Source organism: Eubalaena glacialis, chromosome 17 (assembly GCF_028564815.1).
Source record: "Eubalaena glacialis isolate mEubGla1 chromosome 17, mEubGla1.1.hap2.+ XY, whole genome shotgun sequence".
Taxonomy (NCBI): Eukaryota; Metazoa; Chordata; class Mammalia; order Artiodactyla; family Balaenidae; genus Eubalaena; species Eubalaena glacialis.
The window spans coordinates 55621161-55643921 of record NC_083732.1 but is presented as its reverse complement, the minus strand read 5'-3'; the positions used below and the strand labels follow the sequence as shown (position 1 = coordinate 55643921).

The 22761-nt window shown below is 37.4% G+C and overlaps 1 protein-coding gene and 1 pseudogene across 23 annotated transcripts in view; one reads left to right on the top strand and one right to left on the bottom strand.

Annotated features, from left to right (window-relative positions):
• The window catches only part of RIMS2 (regulating synaptic membrane exocytosis 2), a 596440-nt gene that overhangs the window by 467773 nt on the left and 105906 nt on the right, over window positions 1-22761 (bottom strand). The window lies entirely within an intron of this gene.
• Window positions 689-18100, top strand: LOC133077430 (actin-related protein 3-like; annotated as a pseudogene).

Genomic DNA, 22761 nt, shown 5'->3' with positions numbered 1-22761 from the left:
CCAATGAATATAATTGGTATTTATATTTCTCTATATTAACTAAAAAAGAATATCCCATGTTCTCTGCATAAACTTCAAAAAGTACAATAGTTTTGACCTAGAGCTAAAGCTACATCATTTAGTATTTAAATAGAGATATAATGGATTAATAATAAAAGATTATATTTAGCACCAAATATAGAAACACACAAATACAAGCAAACTATACTGACAATGGATTCTACCTAGAAAACTTATCATGGTATTTCTTTGAGAATAAGATACAAAAATCTCTTAACGTTTTAGAACAAAACAGTACCCATATAGATAATGACAAAGAAAAATTACCATACCAGCTCATCAAAATGGAGAAGAATTCAAGAGTATCCTTCACCAAATAATATGCATGATAAACAAAAATATTTAAATGAATACATAAAAGAGGAGAAGATACTTGTTAAAGAAGTCCTGGGTGATTCTCTACAAGGAATCATATTTGATCTTAATTAGTGACAAAAGTTTTTACCATAAACAAATTTATATTAATCATAAATCAGTTTCTACTTTCAAAATCTGTACTTGAAAATATTAATAGACATAAAAATTTAAATTACCAATTCAGAAATTATTTCTGGGCTTTGTAAAATATCTATATGTGAAATATACAAACATTTACATCAGCTTCCCAAATAAAATATGTGTCATAAATATGGCGGTAAAAATATTTATCTTGTCTTTAAATCAAGAGTATAAAAATTTTCTTCTTTTGTCCAATATGTTAGATAAAATCAAATCTCAAAGTATCAGACCGTAATTAAAATTCATGTTGAGATAATAATTTAAGAACTTGTAATATTAAAAAGTAATTATATATTTCTTTGACAATACATTAACATTATTGACAACGAACTCCTACATTCCTGCATTCCAGAAAGTGTATGAGGGGCTTCCAGTTTCCAATAAGATACATAAAAAGCTTGGAAATCATCACTCCCACCCTTACAAGAAAAAAAGCTGAACAAACCAAAAATCAATAGCTCTTCTTAGAGTCATCAAAGAATTTAGGTCATAGAGCAGGCAAACTGTTGCCATGAAAACTAGAGAAACAAACAAGTGGATCCAGACTATCACAGTTTACCAAGAGTACAAGGCCAGGAGCAGAAGCCCACACCTGGGCCAGTGTCTGTTGGAACACTTTTAACTATAATTGGCCAATTGCTGGAGACTCACTGTGGACTAGATTGAGAGTTTAAAATTCCAAGGAGTCCCAGTTTGGGGCATACCACCACACTTTCATAAATTTTATCTCCAAAAGCCATACCAGTTGCTCACTGTGAAGATCGGAGAAAAATTTCCTCCTGCATCCAGCAGGAGGAAGGGAAAGAAACCATTTTGAAATACTCCCAGAGCTCTCTGCTCTCTTTAACAATCCTAAACTCAAGGGAAAATATTTTACCAGAGCCTAACCAACTGGCATTTTACCAAAACCAAACAAGCCTGTGGAAGGTAATTACCTATTATATTGCCCTCTAGCCTTTTATGTGGGAGAAGGACAATACCAAACTACAGGTCCCTCCAGCCTTCAACATGGGGGAAGGCAAATACCTAACTCAGGCACACTAGAAGAATAAGACCTAATTACAGGACTGTTGAATGCTTGTCCTGTAGCAACACCTTACCACCAAATCATTAGAGTTCCTGAATAATAACGGGATTACAACTATAAGAACTGTAAGCTTTAAACACTATTTAGTAAGAAGTCTCTAGGGAAACACAAAACAGAAAGGAAGACAAAAATAAAGACAATAGAAGAGAGGATTCTGGAAGATGACAAAGTAGAATGCAACAGAAATCTGCCCCCCCAACCTAGACAATCTGTCTGACATAACTAATTTGGAAATCTGGAGTCTACTGAAGGCTTTCAACTTCAGAAGAAGGCTTGGACTGTACCTTGCTGTTAATTTCAGTCAATTTGAACTCTTAGCATAGTAGCAGCTACCCATCCCCTACCACCCTGTTCCACGGAAGGTAGCTGTTTACCTGTTCTCGGAGCAACCTATACACAGTTTGCAGGAGCAAGAGTGGGTAAAAAGGACACTGTCCTCCAAATATCGGATTTGTGCTCTGATCCCTGATTACCGCTTCTCATCTCAGAGGTCCATACAAACAGGTAAGTGGCCATTGTTGTTGCAATCCCCCCATTGTTGCAAGTCCCTCTCCCTTTGGCTAAGGTGACTTTCAGGATATTTTTAAAGAGCCTGGGCATTTTCCCCCCCAACCTTTGTTTTTCTATTTTTCTCCTTTTGGAAGCCAGACATTAAAGACTGAAACATTCAAAAGCAACTGTGTATGAGAAAACAGAAAGTCACCACATTTGCCCAGGGAAAGGAACAGATTCAGAAAAGACCTGAGAAGACCTTAAGTTTATAACACAGCCTGATCCTCAGCACAGAGACAGCCTACAACAAAAAAGAATAAAATAAAATAAAAACAATAACAGAAAATAATAAAACTTAGTGAAGGGTGAGAATCTGATTTCCAGAGTTACCACATATTTAGATTCAAATGTCCAGTTTCCAACAAAAAAGTCACAAGGTATACTGAGAAACAGAAAGTATGGGCCACTCAAAGGAAAAAAGGAACAAAAACTATCCCTGAAAAACACCTGGCATATCTATTAGACAAAGATTTTAAAACAACATTGGTGGGGTTGGGGGGAGGAATTGGAAGATTGGAATTGACACATATACACTATTGATACTATATATAAAATAGGTAACAAATGAGAACATACTGTATAGCACAAGGAACTCTACTTAATGCACTATGGTGACCTAAATGGGAAGGAAATCCAGAAAAGTGGGGATATATGTATATGTATAGCTGATTCATTTTGCTGTACAGTGGAAACTAACATAACATTGTATAGCAACTATACTCCAATAAAAATTAATTTTAAAAAATTTTAAAAATTTAAAATAAAAAATAAAACGATCATCTTCAAAATACTCAAAGAACTGACGATGTAGAGAAAGTCAAGAAAACAATGTGTGAACAAAATGGAAATACCAATAAAGAGACAGAAAACCTAAAAAGAACCCAAAAAGGATTCTGGACTGAAAGCTGTTGGGACTGAGAGCAGGCTACCCCAAGACATGCCACAATGGGATATAGATTATTTTGAATTAAAGTTACTTGAGAATCAGTCAGTGAGAAAAAAAAAAATCAATACTTAAAAGAAAACAACACTCTGATCCTTCTCTTTCCCCCTGAAAGCAAGAAAGAAATCTCCAACGTAAAAGTATTCCCCCATACCCAAAGTATAGAAAGCATCCTTATCAACAGAATTAAGAAATTCAAGGCTAAGAAAGCTATATAAAAAAATCTGTGTGACTTCTTCATTAGTTTGTTACCACAAGTACAAGCCCCTTTGTTAAATCTTCACAAATGATTGTTTCTTTGTCTAAAATTAATTTTTTTTTATAAACAGCCTGCCTTGGTCACTTCAGGGGTTCCATTTCTATGAGACCTCTGTGCATACAAATTAAAACTTTTTTTTCTGTTAATCTGCCTTGTGTCAATTATTAGACCAGACAAATTTCCCCCTTCCCAAAAAAGTACAGAAACAGACATGAAAAATTCACTAGAAGGATGCAGAGGCAGATTTGAGGAGGGAAAAGAAATAATCAGTGAACTTGAAGATGAAACAATGAAAAGTACTGAATCTGAAGAACAGAAAGAAAACAGATTGAAGAAAAGATAGTCTAAGGGACTTGTGGGACACCACTAAGCAGACATAGGTTTGATGTGGGAATTCCAGAGGAGGAGAAAGAATATTTGAAGAAATAATGGCTGAAATTTAACCAAATTTGATGAAATACATTAATATAAACATTAAAGACAATGAACAAATTCCACAAAAGATGAAATCAAGGAGACCCACACCAAGACACAATAAACCAACTAAGTCAAACAAACATATAGAATACAATACCCAACAAGAACAGGAAACACATTCTTCTCGAGTGGAAATGGGACATCTTCCAGGAGAGACCATATGTCAGGCCACTAATTAAGTCTCAGTAGACTTTAAAATATAGAGATCACATAAAATACTGGGGTGGCCAAAAAGTTCATTCGGCTGTTTCCATATGATGTTATGGAAAAACCCGAACGAAAATTTTGGCCAACCCAATATCTTCTTCAAACACAACAGGATAAAGTGAGAAATTGAAAACAGAAGGAAAACTAGAGAAATTACAAATTTGTAGAAATTAAACAACATACACTTTAAAAACAATGGGTAAAAGAAAATACAAGGAAAATTAGAAGATACTCAGAGACAAATCAAAACAAAACAAAACAAAAAATGTACCAAAATTTATGGGATGTGGTTAAGCAGTGCAAAGCAAGACATTTATAGCTATAAACAATTATTGGTTTGGCCAAAAAGTTCATTTGGGGTTTTCCATAAGGTGATACAAAAAAAAACCTGAACAAACTTTTTGGCCAATCCATACATTAAAAAACAAGAAAGACCTCAAAACAAAAGCCTAATTTTGCACTTATGAAACTAGAAAAAGAAACACAAATTAACCCAAAGCCACCAGAAGGAAGGAAATAATAAAAATTACAGCAGAGATAAATGAAATAGAAAAAAATACAATAGAGAAACTCAATGAAACTAAAAGTTAGTTCTTTGAAAAGATTAACAAAACGAAAAATTTTGTTAAGATGGCCTACGAAAAAAAGAGAAGAGAACCAAATTACTAAAACCATAAATGGAAGTGATAACACTACTACTGTTCTACAGAAATAAAAAGGAATATGAGTACTATAACAACTTTATGCCAACAAATTGGACAGCCTAGATGAAATGAACAAATTCCTACAAACACAAAACATACCAAGAAATCACAAAGAAACAGAAAATCTGAATAGGCCTCTAACTAGTAAAAAGATTGAATCATTAATCAAAAATCTCGACAAAGGGGTGCCTCCCTGGTGGCGCAGTGGTTGAGAATCTGCCTGCCAATGCAGGGGACACGGGTTCGAGCCCTGGTCTGGGAAGATCCCACATGCCGCGGAGCAGCTGGGCCCATGAGCCACAACTACTGAGCCTGCGCGTCTGGAGCCTGTGCTCCACAACAAGAGAGGCCGCAATAGTGAGAGGCCCGCACACCGCGATGAAGAGTGGCCCCCACTTGCCACAACTAGAGAAAGCCCTCGCACAGAAACGAAGACCCAACACAGCCATAAATAAATAAATAAATAAATAAATAATTTTAAAATCTCGACAAAGAAAAGCTCTAGACCTGATGCCTTCACTGGTGAATTCCACCAAACATTTAAAAATGAACTAATACCAATCGTTCTCTAACTTTCCCAAAAATTCAAGAGGAAGGAACACTTCCTAACACATTGTTTGAGATCACCAATACCATAATACCAAAGCCACACAAAGATGCTACATGAAAAGAAAACCACAGATCAATATCTAAATACTACGCAAAGCAATCTATAGATTCAATGCAATCCTTATCAAAATCCCAATGATGTTTTTGCCAAAATACAAAAAGTCATCCTTAATTCATATGGAATCTCAAGGGAGCCCAAATAGCCAAAATAATCTTGAAAAGTAAGAACAAAGCTACAGGAATCACACTTCCTGATTCCAAAACTTACAACAAAGGTACAGTAATCAGTGTGGTACTGGCATTAAGACAGACATAGACCAACGGAATACAATAGAGAGCCCAGAAATAAATGCCTTATATACATAAAATCAACTGGATTTTGACAAGTGTGCCAAGACCATTCCATGAGGAAAGGACAGGCTTTTCAACAATGGTGCTGGACAATTTGGTTATCCACATGAAAAAGAGTGAAGTTAGATCTTTGCTTAATATCATAAGCAAATATTAACTCAAAATCAATCAAAGACCTAAATTTAATACTTAAAACTGTAAAATTCTTAGAAGAAATCAGGGACTGTGATATCTCCAGCTTTGTTCTTCTTTCTCAACATTGTTTTGACTATTTGGAGTTTTTGGTGTTTCCATACAAATATTAGAATTATTTGTTCTAGTTCTGTGAAAAATGTCACTGGTATTTTGATGAGTACTGCACTGAATCTGTAGATTGCCTTGAGTAGTATGGTCATTTTAACAATAGTCTTCCAATCCATGAGTGGGTATGTCTTTCCATTTGTTTGTGTCATCTTCAATTTTTTTCATCAGTGTCATAGTTTTCTTAGTACAGGTTTTTATGTCCTTGGTTAGACTTATTCCTAGCTATTTTATTCTTTTTGATACAATTGTAAATGGGATTGTTTTCTTAATTTCTCTTTCCAATAGTTCTTTGTTAATGTATAGAAACGTGACAGATTTCTATATATTAATTTTGTATCCTGCAACTTTACTGAATTCAATGATGAGTTCTAATAGCTTTCTGGTGACATCTTTAGGATTTTCTATATATAGTATCATGTAATTTGCAAACAGTGATAGTTCTACTTCTTCCTTTCCAATCTGGATTTTCTTTTATTTCTTTTTCTTGTCTGATTGTGGTGGCTAGGACTTCCAATACTATGTTGAATAAAGTGGTGAGAGTAGGCGTCCTTGTCTTGTTCTTGATCTTAGAGGAAAATGATTTCAACTTTTCATCACTGAGGATGATGTGTTAGCTGTGGGTTTGTCATATACGGCCGTTACTATCTTGCAGTATATTCCCTCTATACCCACATTGTTGAGAGTTTTTATCATAAATGGATGTTGAATTTTGTTGAAAGCTTTTTCTGCGTCTAGTAAAATTATCATATGACTTTTATTCTTCAATTTGTTAACGTGGTGTATCACATTGATTTATGTGATCACACTGATTCACAGATAACTGAGCCATCCTTGTATCACTGGGACAATTCCCACTTGGTCATGGTGTATGACACATTTACAACATGAAAGCATTCTTGAGATGGTTGGTAGTAATGCATTAATGCATAAATACATTATGAATGTATTTAGTGAAACTGAACTATACACTTAAAAGTGGTTAAGATGGAATATTTTATGTTTGTATATCTTACCACAAAAAAAAAAATTGGAAAAAATTTAAGGACAATAGAGGAAATTTTTAGCCTCTGACACCACAGCTACACCAATCAGTAAACACTGCCAGATAAATATAAAATCTGCCACACTAAAGGACTATCTACTGGCCTATCTACCTACATTCCTTTTACCCAATAAACCTTGTCTAGCTTTCAACAAAAAATACAAGGCATTCTAAAGGCAAGAATAAACAGTCTGAAGAGACAAAGCACACATCAGAAACAGACTCAGATAAGGCAGAGAACTGGAATTGGGCAAAATAAATACAGTTAATATGTTAAAGGTGCTAATGGAAAAAGTGTACAACACGCAAGAACAGATGGGTACTGTGAGCAGAGAAATAAATTGTTTAAGAAAGAATGAAAAGGAAGCTCTAGAGATAAGTAACACTGTAACAAAAATGAAGAATGCCTGTGATGGACTCATCAGTAGACTACACTCAGCTGAGAAAGAATAAATGAACTTGAAGATATGTCAATAAAAACTTCTAAAACTGAAAGGCAAAGAGAGAAAAGAAAGAAAAACATGGAACAGAATGTCCAAGAACTGTGGGATAATTACAAAAAGGTATACTATACATGCAATGGGAATGCTGGAAGGAGAAGAAAGGAACAGAAGAAACTTTTAGTAATAACGACTGAGAACTTTCCAAAATTAATGACAGACTCCAAGCCACAGATCTAGGAAGCATGAGGAACACCAAGCAGAATTAATATAAAAAAATTTTTTTACACCTAGGAAAATCCTATTCAAACTGCAAAAACCCAAAGACAAAGAGGCAATTCTGAAAGAAGCCAGAAAGAAGACAAACACCTTACCTACAGAGAAACAAACATAAGAATTACTTTGGACTTCTCTTCAGAAACCATGCAAGCAAAAAGAAACTGGAATAAAATATCTGAATTGTTGAAAGAAAAAAACCCCACCAACCTAGAATTCTGTGTCCAGTGAAATTATTCACTTCAAAAGTGAAGGAGAAATATACCTACTCAGACAAAGAAAAATTGAGGGAATTTGTCATCAATAGACCTGCCTTGCAAAGAGGGTAAAAAAGGGAGAAGAAAATGATATAAGTTGGAAACATCTATATAAAAAATAGGAAGAGGTCTGGGCAAGATGGCGGAAGAGTAAGACGCGGAGATCACCTTCCTTCCCACAGATACAGTAGAAATACATCTACACGTGAAACTGCTCCTACAGAACACCCACTGAACGCTGGCAGAAGACGTCAGACCTCCCAAAAGGCAAGAAAATCCCCACGTACTTGGGTAGGACAAAAGAAAAAAGAAATAACAGAGACAAAAGAATAGGGACGGGACCTGCACCAGTGGGAGGGAGCTGTGAAGGAGGAAAGGTTTCCACACACTAGGAAGCCCCTTCACGGGCAGACACTGCGGGTGGCAGAGGGGGGAAGCTTCAGAGCCACGGAGGAGAGCGCAGCCACAGGGGTGCGGAGGGCAAAGCGGAGAGATTCTTGCACAGAGGATCGGCGCTGAGCAGCACTCACCAGCCCAAGAGACTTGTCTGCTCAGCCGCCGGGGCGGGAGGGGGCTGGGAGCTGAGGCTCGGGCTTCGGTGCTAGCCGGGAGGGAGTCCGGGAAAAAGACTGCAGCTGCCGAAGAGGCAAGAGACTTTTTCTTGCCTCTTTGTTTCACGGCGCGCAAGGAGAGGGGATTCAGAGCATCGCTTAAACGAACTCCAGAGACGGGCGCAAGCCGCGGCTATCAGCGCGGATCCCACAGCAACAGGGGCACAGAGGGAAAAACGGAGAGATTCCCGCACAGAGGCTCGGTGCCGAGCAGCACTCACCAGCCCGAGAGGCTTGTCTGCTCACCCTCCGGGGCGGGCAGGGGCTGGGAGCTGAGGCTCGGGCTTCGGTCGGATCGCAGGGAGAGGACTGGGGTTGGCGGCGTGAACACAGCCTGAAGGGGCTGGCGCACCACAGCTAGCCGGGAGGGAGCCCGAGAAAAAGTTTGCAGCTGCCGAAGAGGCAAGAGACTTTTTCTTGCCTCTTTGTTTCGCGGCGCGCAAGGAGAGGGGATTCAGAGCGCCGCTTAAACGAACTCCAGAGACGGGCGCGAGCCGCGGCTATCAGCGCGGACACCAGAGGCGGGTGCGAGCCGCGGTTATCAGCGCGGACCCCAGAGATGGGCATGAGACGCTAAGGCTGCTGCTGCCGCCACCAAAAAGCCTGTGTGCAAGCACAGGTCACTCTCCACACCGCCCCTCCCAGGAGCCAGTGCAGCCCGCCACGGCCGGGCTCCCGTGATCCGGGGACAACTTCCCCGGGAGAACGCACGGCGCGCCTCAGGCTGCTGCAATGTCACGCCGGCTTCTGCCGCCGCAGGCTCACCCCACCTCCTCCGTACCGCTCCCTCCCCCCGGCGTGACTGAGCCAGAGCCCCCGAATCAGCTGCTCCTTTAACCCTGTTCTGTCTGGGCAGGGAACAGACGCCCTCAGGTGACCTACATGCAGAGGCGGGTCCAAATCCAAAGCTGAACCCCGGGAGCTGTACGAACAAACAAGAGAAAGGGAAATCTCTCCCAGCAGCCTCAGAAGCAGCGGATTAAAGCTCCACAAACAACTTGATGTGCCTGCATCTGCTGAATACCTGAATAGACAACGAATCATCCCAAATTTAGGAGGTGGACTTTGGGAGCAGGATATATTAATTTTTCCCCTTTTCCTTTTTTTGTGAGTGTGTATGTGTATGTTTCTGGGTGAGATTTTGTCTGTATAGCTTTGCTCTCACCGTTAGTCCTAGGGTTAGGTCCGTCCGGTTTTTTTTTTTTTTTTACTTAAAAAAATTTTTTTTCCTAGTAAATGTTTTCTTAATAATTTTTTCCTTATTTTCTATTTTTAAAAAATTTGAAAAAAAATTTTAATAAGTTTTTTCATATTTTTTATTTTAAAAAATTAAAATATTTTTTCTTAGTAAATTTTGTCTTAATAATTTTTTTATTTTTTATTACAAAAATTAATAAATCTATTTTTAAAAATTAAAAAAAATTTTCTCTTAATACTTTTTATTCTTTTTTATTATAATAGCTTTATTTTATTTTATTTTATCCTCTTTCTTTCTTTCTATTTTTTCTCCCTTTTATTCTGAGTCGTGTGGATGAAAGGCTCTTGGTGCTCCAGCCAGGCATCAGGGCTGTGCCTCTGAGGTGGGAGAGCCAACTTCAGGACACTGGTCCACAAGAGACCTCCCAGCTCCACGTAATACCAAATGGTGAAAATCTCTCACAGATCTCCATCTCAACATCAAGACCCAGCTTCACTCAATGACCAGCAAGCTACAGTGCTGGACACCCTATGCCAAACAACTAGCAAGACAGGAACACAGCCCCATCCATTAACAGAGAGGCTGCCTAAAATCATAATAAGGCCACAGACACCCCAAAACACACCACCAGACATGGACGTGCCCACCAGAAAGACAAGATCCAGCCTCATCCACCAGAACACAGGCACTAGTTCCCTCCACCAGGAAACCTACACAACCCACTGAACCAACCTTAGCCACTGGAGACAGATACCAAAAACATCGGGAACCACGAACCTGCAGCCTGTGAAAAGGAGACTCCAAACACAGTAAGATAAGCAAAATGAGAAGACAGAAAAACACACAGCAGATGAAGGAGCAGGGTCAAAACACACCAGACCTAACAAATGAAGAGGAAATAGGCAGTCTACCTGAAAAAGAATTCAGAATAATGATAGTAAGGATGATCCAAAATCTTGGAAATAGAATAGACAAAATGCAAGAAACATTTAACAAGGACGTAGAAGAACTAAAGAGGAACCAAGCAACGATGAAAAGCACAATAAATGAAATTAAAAATACTCTAGATGGGATCAATAGCAGAATAACTGAGGCAGAAGAACGGATAAGTGACCTGGAAGATAAAATGGTGGAAATAACTACTGCAGAGCAGAATAAAGAAAAAAGAATGAAAAGAACTGAGGACAGTCTCAGAGACCTCTGGGACAACATTAAACGCACCAACATTCGAATTATAGGGGTCCCTGAAGAAGAAGAGAAAAAGAAAGGGACTGAGAAAATATTTGAAGAGATTATAGTTGAAAACTTCCCTAATATGGGAAAGGAAATAGTTAATCAAGTCCTGGAAGCACAGAGAGTCCCATACAGGATAAATCCAAGGAGAAACACACCAAGACACATATTAATCAAACTATCAAAAATTAAATATAAAGAAAACATATTAAAAGCAGCAAGGGAAAAACAACAAATAACACACAAGGGCATCCCCATAAGGTTAACAGCTGATCTTTCAGCAGAAACTCTGCAAGCCAGAAGGGAGTGGCAGGATATACTTAAAGTGATGAAGGAGAAAAACCTACAACCAAGATTACTCTACCCAGCAAGGATCTCATTCAGATTTGATGGAGAAATTAAAACCTTTACAGACAAGCAAAAGCTGAGAGAGTTCAGCACCACTAAACCAGCTTTACAACAAATGCTAAAGGAACTTCTCTAGGCAAGAAACACAAGAGAAGGAAAACACCTACAATAACAAACCCAAAACATTTAAGAAAATGGGAATAGGAACATACATATCGATAATTACCTTAAATGTAAATGGATTAAATGCTCCCACCAAAAGACACAGACTGGCTGAATGGATACAAAAACAAGACCCATATATATGCTGTCTACAAGAGACCCACTTCAGACCTAGAGACACATACAGACTGAAAGTGAGGGGATGGAAAAAGATATTCCATGCAAATGGAAATCAAAAGAAAGCTGGAGTAGCAATTCTCATATCACACAAAATAGACTTTAAAATAAAGACTATTACAAGAGACAAAGAAGGATACTATATAATGATCAAGGGATCGATCCAAGAGGAAGGTATAACAATTGTAAATATTTATGCACCCAACATAGGACCACCTCAATACATAAGGCAAATACTAACAGCCATAAAAGGGGAAATCGACAGTAACACAATCATAGTAGGGGACCTTAACACCCCACTTTCACCAATGGACAGATCATCCAAAATGAAAATAAATAAGGAAACACAAGCTTTAAATGATACATTAAACAAGATGGACTTAATTGATATTTATAGGACATTCCACCCAAAAACAACAGAATACACATTTTTCTCAAGTGCTCATGGAACATTCTCCAGGATAGATCATATCTTGGGTCACAAATCAAGCCTTGGTAAATTTAAAAAAATTGAAATCGTATCAAGTATCTTTTCCGACCACAACGCTATGAGACTAGATATCAATTACAGGAAAAGATCTGTAAAAAATACAAACACATGAAGGCTACACAATACACTACTTAATAACGAAGTGGTCACTGAAGAAATCAAAGGGGAAATCAAAAAATACCTAGAAACAAATGACAATGGAGACACGACAACCCAAAACCTATGGGATGCAGCAAAAGCAGTTCTAAGAGGGAAGTTTATAGCAATACAAGCCTACATCAAGAAACAGGAAACATCTCGAATAAACAACCTAACCTTGCACCTAAAGCAATTAGAGAAAGAAGAACCAAAAAACCCCAAAGCTAGCAGAAGGAAAGAAATCATAAAGATCAGATCAGAAATAAATGAAAAAGAAATGAAGGAAACAATAGCAAAAATCAATGAAACTAAAAGCTGGTTCTTTGAGAAGATAAACAAAATTGATAAACCATTAGCCAGACTCATCAAGAGAAAAAGGGAGAAGACTCAAATTAATAGAATTAGAAATGAAAAAGGAGAAGTAACCACTGACACTGCAGAAATACAAACGATCATGAGAGATTACTACAAGCAACTCTATGCCAATAAAATGGACAACCTGGAAGAAATGGACAGATTCTTAGAAATGCACAACCTGCCGAGACTGAACCAGGAAGAAATAGAAAATATGAACAGACCAATCACAAGCACTGAAATTGAAACTGTGATTAAAAATCTTCCAACACACAAAAGCCCAGGACCAGATGGCTTCACAGGCGAATTCTATCAAACATTTAGCGAAGAGCTAACACCTATCCTTCTCAAACTCTTCCAAAATATTGCAGAGGGAGGAACACTCCCCAACTCATTCTACGAGGCCACCATCACCCTGATACCAAAACCAGACAAAGATGTCACAAAGAAAGAAAACTACAGGCCAATATCACTGATGAACATAGATGCAAAAATCCTCAACAAATACTAGCAAACAGAATCCAACAGCACATTAAAAAGATCATACACCATGATCAAGTGGGGTTTATTCCAGGAATGCAAGGATTCTTCAATATACGCAAATCAATCAACGTGATACATCATATTAACAAATTGAAGGAGAAAAACCATATGATCATCTCAATAGATGCAGAGAAAGCTTTCGACAAAATTCAACACCCATTTATGATAAAAGTCCTGCAGAAAGTAGGCATAGAGGGAACTTTCCTCAACATAATAAAGGCCGTATATGACAAACCCACAGCCAACATTGTCCTCAATGGTGAAAAACTGAAACCATTTCCACTAAGATCAGGAACAAGACAAGGTTGCCCACTCTCACCACTATTATTCAACATAGTTTTGGAAGTGTTAGCCACAGCAATCAGAGAAGAAAAAGAAATAAAAGGAATCCAAATCGGAAAAGAAGAAGTAAAGCTGTCACTGTTTGCAGATGACATGATACTATACATAGAGAATCCAAAAGATGCTACCAGAAAACTACTAGAGCTAATCAATGAATTTGGTAAAGTAGCAGGATACAAAATTAATGCACAGAAATCTCTTGCATTCCTGTATACTAATGATGAAAAATCTGAAAGTGAAATTAAGAAAACACTCCCGTTTACCATTGCAACAAAAAGAATAAAATATCTAGGAATAAACCTACCTAAGGAGACAAAAGACCTATATGCAGAAAATTATAGGACACTGATGAAAGAAATTAAAGATGATACAAATAGATGGAGAGATATACCATGTTCTTGGATTGGAAGAATCAACATTGTGAAAATGACTCTGCTACCCAAAGCAATCTACAGATTCAATGCAATCCCTATCAAACTACCAATGGCATTTTTCACAGAACTAGAACAAAAAATTTCGCAATTTGTATGGAAACACAAAAGACCCCGAATAGCCAAAGCAATCTTGAGAACGAAAAATGGAGCTGGAGGAATCAGGCTCCCTGACTTCAGACTATATTACAAAGCTACAGTAATCAAGACAGTTTGGTACTGGCACAAAAACAGAAATATAGATCAATGGAACAGGATAGAAAGCCCAGAGATAAGCCCACGCACATATGGTCACCTTATCTTTGATAAAGGAGGCAAGCATATACAGTGGAGAAAAGACAGCCTCTTCAATAAGTGGTGCTGGGAAAATTGGACAGGTACATGTAAAAGTATGAAATTAGAACACTCCCTGACACCATACACAAAAATAAACTCAAAATGGATTAAAGACCTAAGTGTAAGGCCAGACACTATCAAACTCTTAGAGGAAAACATAGGCAGAACACTCTATGACATAAATCACAGCAAGATCCTTTTTGACCCAGCTCCTAGAGAAATGGAAATAAAAACACAAATAAACAAATGGGACCTAATGAAACTTAAAAGCTTTTGCACAGCAAAGGAAACCATAAACAAGACCAAAAGACAACCCTCAGAATGGGAGAAAATATTTGCAAATGAAGCAACAGACAAAGGATTAATCTCCAAGATTTACAAGCAGCTCATGCAGCTCAATAACAAAAAAACAAACAACCCAATCCAAAAATGGGCAGAAGACCTAAATAGACATTTCTCCAAAGAAGATATACAGATGGCCAACAGACACATGAAAGAATGCTCAACATCATTAATCATTAGAGAAATGCAAATCAAAACTACAATGAGGTATCATCTCACACCGCTCAGAATGACCATCATCAAAAAATCTAGAAACAATAAATGCTGGAGAGGGTGTGGAGAAAAGGGAACACTCTTGCACTGTTGGTGGGAATGTAAATTGATACAGCCACTATGGAGAACAGTATGGAGGTTCCTTAAAAAACTAAAAATAGAACTACCATACGACCCAGCAATCCCACTACTGGGCATATACCCTGAGAAAACCATAATTCAGAAAGAGTCATGTACCAAAATATTCATTGCAGCTCTGTTTACAATAGCCAGGACATGGAAGCAACCTAGGTGTCCATCATCGGATGAATGGATAAAGAAGATGTGGCACATATATACAATGGAATATTACTCAGCCATAAAAAGAAATGAAATGGAGGTATTTGTAATGAGGTGGATGGAGTTAGAGTCTGTCATACAGAGTGAAGTAAGTCAGAAAGAGAAAAAGAAATACAGTATGCTAACACATATATATGGAATCCAAGGGAAAAAAAAAAAAAAAAGGTCATGAAGAACCTAGTGGCAAGACGGGAATAAAGACACAGACCTACTAGAGAATGGACTTGAGGATATGGGAAGGGGGAGGGGTGAGATGTGACAGGGTGAGAGAGTGTCATGGACATATATACACTACCAAATGTAAAATAGATAGCTAGTGGGAAGCACCCGCATAGCACAGGGAGATCAGCTCGGTGCTTTGTGACCACCTAGAGGGGTGGGATAGGGAGGGTGGGAGGGAGGGAGATGCAAGAGGGAAGAGATATGGGAACATATGTATATGTATAACTGATTCACTTTGTTATAAAGCAGAAACTAACACACCATTGTAAAGCAATTATACTTCAATAAAGATTTAAAAAAAAAAATAGGAAGAGCATTAGTGAAGGAATAAATGAGGGCAAAATAAAATCTTTTCTTTTTCTTATTTTTAATTGATCTAAGTTTGTTCTAAATAATAGTAGTAACATTGTATTTGATGATTATAGCTTAGGGATAAGTGAAATGAATGATACCAACTTTCAAGGTACAAGAGGGGAAAATTAGGAATACTCTTTTATAAAGTACTTATACTACCCCTGAGGTGGTATAGTGTTATTTGAAAGTAGGCTTGGATTAGTTGTAAATTACTGAATCAGTTGCAAACTCTTCAGCAACCACTAAAAAACATTATTTTTAAAAAGGGAAGTACAATTCATATGCAAAGTGAGGAGAGAAAATGGAATCAAATCATATAAAATGCTGAACTCTAAAGTAAATAAAGAACAAGGGCAATGATTGCAACAGTTACAAATATGATAGCTATTAATCCAATTATATCAATCATCATTTTAAATGTGAATGATCTAAATTCACCAATTAAAAGGTAGAAACTGTCAAAGTACACAAAAAGATAAAGAGAGAGAGAGCACCAACAATGTGTTTTCTACAAGAAACCACTTTAAATAGAAAGACACAGTAAAGTCATGAAGAAAGATATACCATGCTAACACTAATAAAAAGAAAGCTGGAGAATCTACATTAATTTCAGACAGTGACCTTCAGAGCAAGGAAAATAATCAAAGATAAAGAGGGGCACTCCATAATGATAAAGGGGTGAATTTCCCAAGAACACATAATAATCCTTAATTTCCAGAGCCTAATAATAGAATATCAAATACAAGAGGAAAAAAATGTCAAAATACAAGAGGCACAAGAAATATACAAATCCTTTATTACAGTTAAAGACATCACACTTCTATCAGTAACTGACAGATCCAGTAGGCAGAAAATCAGCAAGGATATAGCTGAACTGAATAGCATCATCAATAAAACAGATCTAACTGACATTCTATAATACTTCATCCAATAATAGCAGAATACACATTATTCTCAAACTCATATGGAATATTCACCAAGACAGACCACATTCTAAGCCATAATACACTCTTCAACAAACTTAAAAGAATACAAATTATACAAAGTACACTTTGAGTTCACAGTCAAATTAAACTAGAAATCAATTACAGAACAGTAGTAGGAAATCCAAAAATATCTGGAGATTAAACAATACATTTCTAAATAACACAAGGGTCAAACAATTCTCAAAAGAAATTTGAAATATTATGGATATATTTCAGCTGAAGTGAAAATAAAAATGTATCAAAATTTGCAAGATGCAGCTAAATATGTGCTTAGATGGAAATTTCTAGCATTGGATGCATATGTTAGGGAAAAAAGAAAGATCTAAAATCCATAAAATAAACTTCCATTCCACCTTAGGAAACTAGGGGAGAAAAAGAGTAAATTAAATCTAAAACAAGCAGAAGAAAAGAAATAATAAAAATTAGAGCAATACGGTAATAGACAGTGGAGACAGTGTCACCCATGTCATCCCTGTGGCTGAAGGGTATGTGATTGGCAGCTGTATTAAGCACAGCTGTAATATAACAGCTGTGTATATAACACAGGATGTGATATAACATATTTTACATGTATGTAATATAACATATTTTATTCAGCAATTGCTGAGAGATGGAAAAGTTAAGAATCCATCAGAGCAATCCTTGGGAACGTTAAAGGAGCACTATAGTTATGCCTGCCCAGATTTGGTCAAAGAATTTAACAAGTATGACACAGATGGAGCAAAGTGGATTAAACAGTATACTGGAATCAATGTTATCTAAAGAAAGAATTCTCCATTGGTGTTGTTTATTGAGAGATTTTTTTCATCTAGAGTTTGCTAATCCAGGCTTTACTCAACCAATCTCAGAAGTTGTAGATGAAGTAAATAATCACAATTGTCCTACTGATGTCATAGATCCTCTCTACAAGAATATTGTCCTCTCTGGAGATTCAACCATGTTCAGGGACTTTGGACATCACTTGCAAAGAGATTTGAAAAGAACTGGAGATGCCAGGCTGAAATTAAGTGAGGAACTGAGTGGTGGTAGACTGACACAAAAACCTATCGATGTATAAGTCATCACACCCAAAATGCAGTCACATGTAATGTGGTTTGGAGGATCCATGCTGGCTTCTACGCCTGAATTCTACCATGTATGCCACACCAAAAAGGATAATGAAGAAATTGGGCCTAGCATTTGTCATCATTATCCAGTGTTTGGAGTTACGTCATAAAATTAACTTCGTAGTTATTGGGGTTAGGGAAGTGAGGAAGAAATAATCTTTCTGATTGCCTTTTTTGTCTGGATGGCTGGTTTTGAGGTTTTAACCCTGACTTGAAATAATAAGACCAAACTAAATTACCCAGGAATATTTTAGTAAGTTTATCAACATGGGAATGTAGAGGAGAGACAAAATGATTAAATGTTTTTCTTCAGATTCAATATTTGAATTGTATGTGTAACAAAAAGAAGCAGGCGTTAGTTCTTTCTGTGCCCTGATAGGTTCTATACTATTGAATTAGCCAAGATTTGACAGTATGTAGATAGCTCTGTAATGCTTGAATTGTACACTTCTAAGTGTACAATGCAAGAGCTTGTTTGTATTTCATACTTTTTATACTTTCAGGGAAAAGTCACAGGAAAACTAGTATTTGAGGAAAAAAAGTGACCAAGTAAAGGACAAATTCAAAAAGTAGCCTATGACACTTGGTGAAGACACACGCTCAAGGGATTCCAGTTATTATGAATTGCTTTCATACCTTGTGTCCCCCAATGGTTTTCTTTGCAAGTGCTTTTGGAACTAAGAAGCTATTATCTTGGATTAACTGATGCCTGCTAGTGCTTTCTGTTTAACTCTCATTCTGTTTCTTGCTTTAAAGGAAAAGTAAAAATAAGACTGTTGAACCAGTATTACAGTTCTAGTGTCATTTCTTATTTAAAAAAATGAATCATTTGATTACCAAAATTGGTAATTTTTAAAGCCTAACAACATTCTAATAAAGGCACAAATTTCTTTTGAATACTTCTTTCAAGTTCTTTTAAGTTAATAAGTCTATTTTCTTCAAAAAAAAAAATTAGAGCAGACATCAGTGAAATTTAAAATATGAAATCAACAGATAAAAGTCAACAAAACCAAAAGCTGCCTCTTTGTAAAGACCAATAAAATGATAAACCCTTATCTAGATTAGTCAAGTAAAAGAGAGAAGCCACAAATTACTAATAACAGAAATGAAAGACAGTCCATCACTACTGATTCCATGACATTAAAAACGATTTTAAAAATGTTAAGAAGAATTCTATGCCCAGAAATTTAATAACTTTGATGAAATGGACCATTTTCTTGGAAGATACAACCTACAAAAGTTCACACAAGGAGAAACAGGTAATCTGAATAGGTCTACATCTATTAAAGAAATTGAATCGATAGCTAATAACCGTGCAAAGCAGAAATCACCAAATTCCAGACGGTTCCATCTGTGAATTCTACCAAACATTTAAAGAGGAAATGATACCAATCCTCTACAATTTCCCAGAAAAGGAAGCCAAGGGAACACTTTTAAAACTCATTCTCTTAAAGCAGCATCACCTTTATATGAAAACTAGGCAAAGACATTAAAATAAATGAAAATTATGACATCTCTCATGATCAAATGCTAATATATTCAACAACATATTAGCAAATTGAATCCAACAATGTATAAAAACAATTGTACACCATGACCAGGCTGGATTTATCCCAGGTACGCTGGTTCAATATTCGAAAATCAGTTCATGTAATCTATCACATCAACAGGCTAAAGAAGAAAAATCATATCACTACATCAACAGATGCAGAAAACGCATTTGACAAAATCCAAGAACCATTCATGATAAAAAACTCTTAACACACAAGGAATTGAGGAAATGTCCTCAATTTGATAACAAAAAAACCTACAGCTAACATCAGACTGAATGATGAGAAACTAAAAGTTTTTCCCTTAAGATCCAGGAGGAGTTAACAACAAAGAGGTACAGAAGAATATTTAGGGAAACTGTTGAAACTATTCTGTATGATACTGTGTTGCTGTATACATGACTACAAAACCCACAGGGGGGGAAAAAAAAAACCACAAAAAAAAGTTACACAGAGTAAACCTTAATATATACAAATTTTTAAAAAGTCAATCAGAAGGACAGGAGAATCCTAGGATGGAATGCAGAATGTGACAAATGAATCTCTGTATGGAAAATGTATAACATAACCTCACTGACAGGGATGGGGGGGAAAGTTGCTGTCCTAAGTAACATTAGGAAAGGACAGTTTAGAAAACTGTAACGCTAAAGACAAAAAAAGAACTATATATAAATTCTGCAATCTAATTGGCAAAGTTGTTTCACATTGCACAGGTTAGCAATTCTGATAGTATTCTACATGTTTGCCAGGGTTGAACAATAAGTAAATGAATTGTTGATAATGAGTCCCAGATTTCTCACTATCAGAGAAAGAAGTTACAAATAAGCAAAGAGAGGAGGCTAGAATGGACCCTGCCTGCAGTGCTGAGTTTAGAGTCAAAGATATCAGTCTAAAGACATGCATATGTCATCACTTTTATTCAACATAGTTTTGGAAGTCCTAGCTATGGCAATCAGAGAAGAAAAAGAATAAAAGGAATCCAAATTGGAAAAGAAGTTAAACTGTCACTGTTTGCAGATGACATGATACTATACATAGAAAGCCCTCAAAACGCTACCAGAAAACTACTAAATCTCATCAATGAATATGGTAAAGTTGCAGACTACAAAATTAATACACAGAAATCTATTGCATTGCTACACACTAAGAATGAAAGATCAAGAAGAGAAATTCAAGAAACAATCCCATTTACCAGCACATCAAAAAGAATAAAATACTTAGGAATAAACCTACCTAAGGAGACAGAAGACCTGTACTCAGAAAACTATAAGACACTGATGAAAGAAATTGAAGAAGACACAAACAGAGGGAAAGATATCCCATGTTCTTGGATTGGAAGAATCAATATTGACAATCAATATTGTCAAAATGACTATACTACCCAAGGCAATCTACAGATTCAATGAAATCCCTATCAAACTACCAATGGCATTTTTCACAGAACTAGAACAAAAAATTTCACAATTTGTATGGAAACACAAAAGACCCCGTATATAGCCAATGCAATCTTGAAAAAGAAAAACGGAGCTGGTGGAATCAGGCTCCCTAACTTCAGACTATACTACAAAGCTATAGTCATCAAAACAGTATGGTACTAGCACAAAAATAGAAATCAGATCAATGGAACAGGATAGAAAGCCCAGAAATAAACCCACGAACCTATGGTCAATTAATCTACGACAAGGGAGGCAAGACTATACAATGGAGGAAAGATAGTCTCTTCAATAAATGGTGCTGGGAAACTGGACAACTACATGTAAAAACATGAAATTAGAACATTCTTTAGCACCATACACAAAAATAAATTCAAAATATATTAAAGACCTAAATGTGAGACTGGTCACTATAAAACTCTTAGAGGAAAACATAGGCAGAACAATCTCTGACATAAATCACAGCAATACCTTTTTCAATCCATCTCCCAGAGTAATGGAAATAAAAACAAAAATAAACAAATGGGACCTATTTGAACTCAAAAGCTTTTGCACAGCGAAGGAAACCATAAACAAAATGAAAAGACAACACACAGAATGGGAGAAAATATTTGCAAATGATGTGAGCAACAAGGGATTACTCTCCCAAATTTACAAACAACGCATGAAGCTTAATATTGTCAAAACAAACAATCCAATCAAAAAATGGGCAGAAGACCTAAATAGACATTTCTCCAAAGAAGACATACAGATGGCCAAGAGGCACATGAAAAGATGTTCAACATCAGTAACTTTTACAGAACTTATTACAGAATCAAAACTACAATGAGATATCACCTAACACCAGTCAGAATGGCTATCATCAAGAAATCCACAAACAATAAATGCTGGAGAGGGTGTGGAGAGAAGGAAACCCTCCTACACTGTTGGTGGGAATGTAGATTGGTACAGCCACTGTGGAGAACAGTATGGAGGTTCCTTAACAAACTAAAAATAGAGTTACCATATGATCCTGCAATCCCACTCCTCAGGCATATATCGGAGAAAAACATGGTTCAAAAGGATACATGCACCCCAATGTTCATTGCAGTGCTGTTTACAACAGCCAACATACAGAAGCAACCTAAATGTCCATTGACAGAGGAATGCATAAAGAAGATGTGGGGGTCAGCAGCCCTTTTAGGGACTCGGGGGGTCTCTGAAGGGGCCCGTGAGGGGTCTTTCAAGGTTGAGAAGGCGGGGTCGTCCAAAGGGGCAGGAGTGCGGTCCTGAGAACCGGGCGAAGAAAGCCGGTTGTGAATTTGGGATCCTCACCTCGGGCCTTGCGCTGAGTCTCCTGGTCACCGAGGCTGGGTGGCTTCTCCATGGAGCTCAGGATGGAGCCCAGTAGGTCCGCCATCTTGGAAGTGACTGAGAAGGGGCAGCGCGTCTTAAAGGGAAGGGCAAAATGCCTTTAAGGCCGGAAACACGTCGGAGGCGGAAAACCATGCACCCGCACCGGCATGGCTCAGATCCCTGCCCCGCGCGCCCGCAGCCTTCCGCCGGCCGAGGCCCCGCCCCCCGCAGACAGAGGCCGGAGGCTGGCTAGTGCAGCGATGTTTAATGGCAATTCGTAGAAACCAAGTCCATGCACAAGTAGAAAGTGCTCGTGGAGCCGGCAGGAGGCCCCTGCCGCGCCAGGAGCCACAAGCCCGGCCGTGTGGCCCTCCCTGCAGCACCTTAAATAGATTCTTCACTATAAAAAAAAAAAAAAGATGTGTACATATATACAATGGAATATTACTCAGC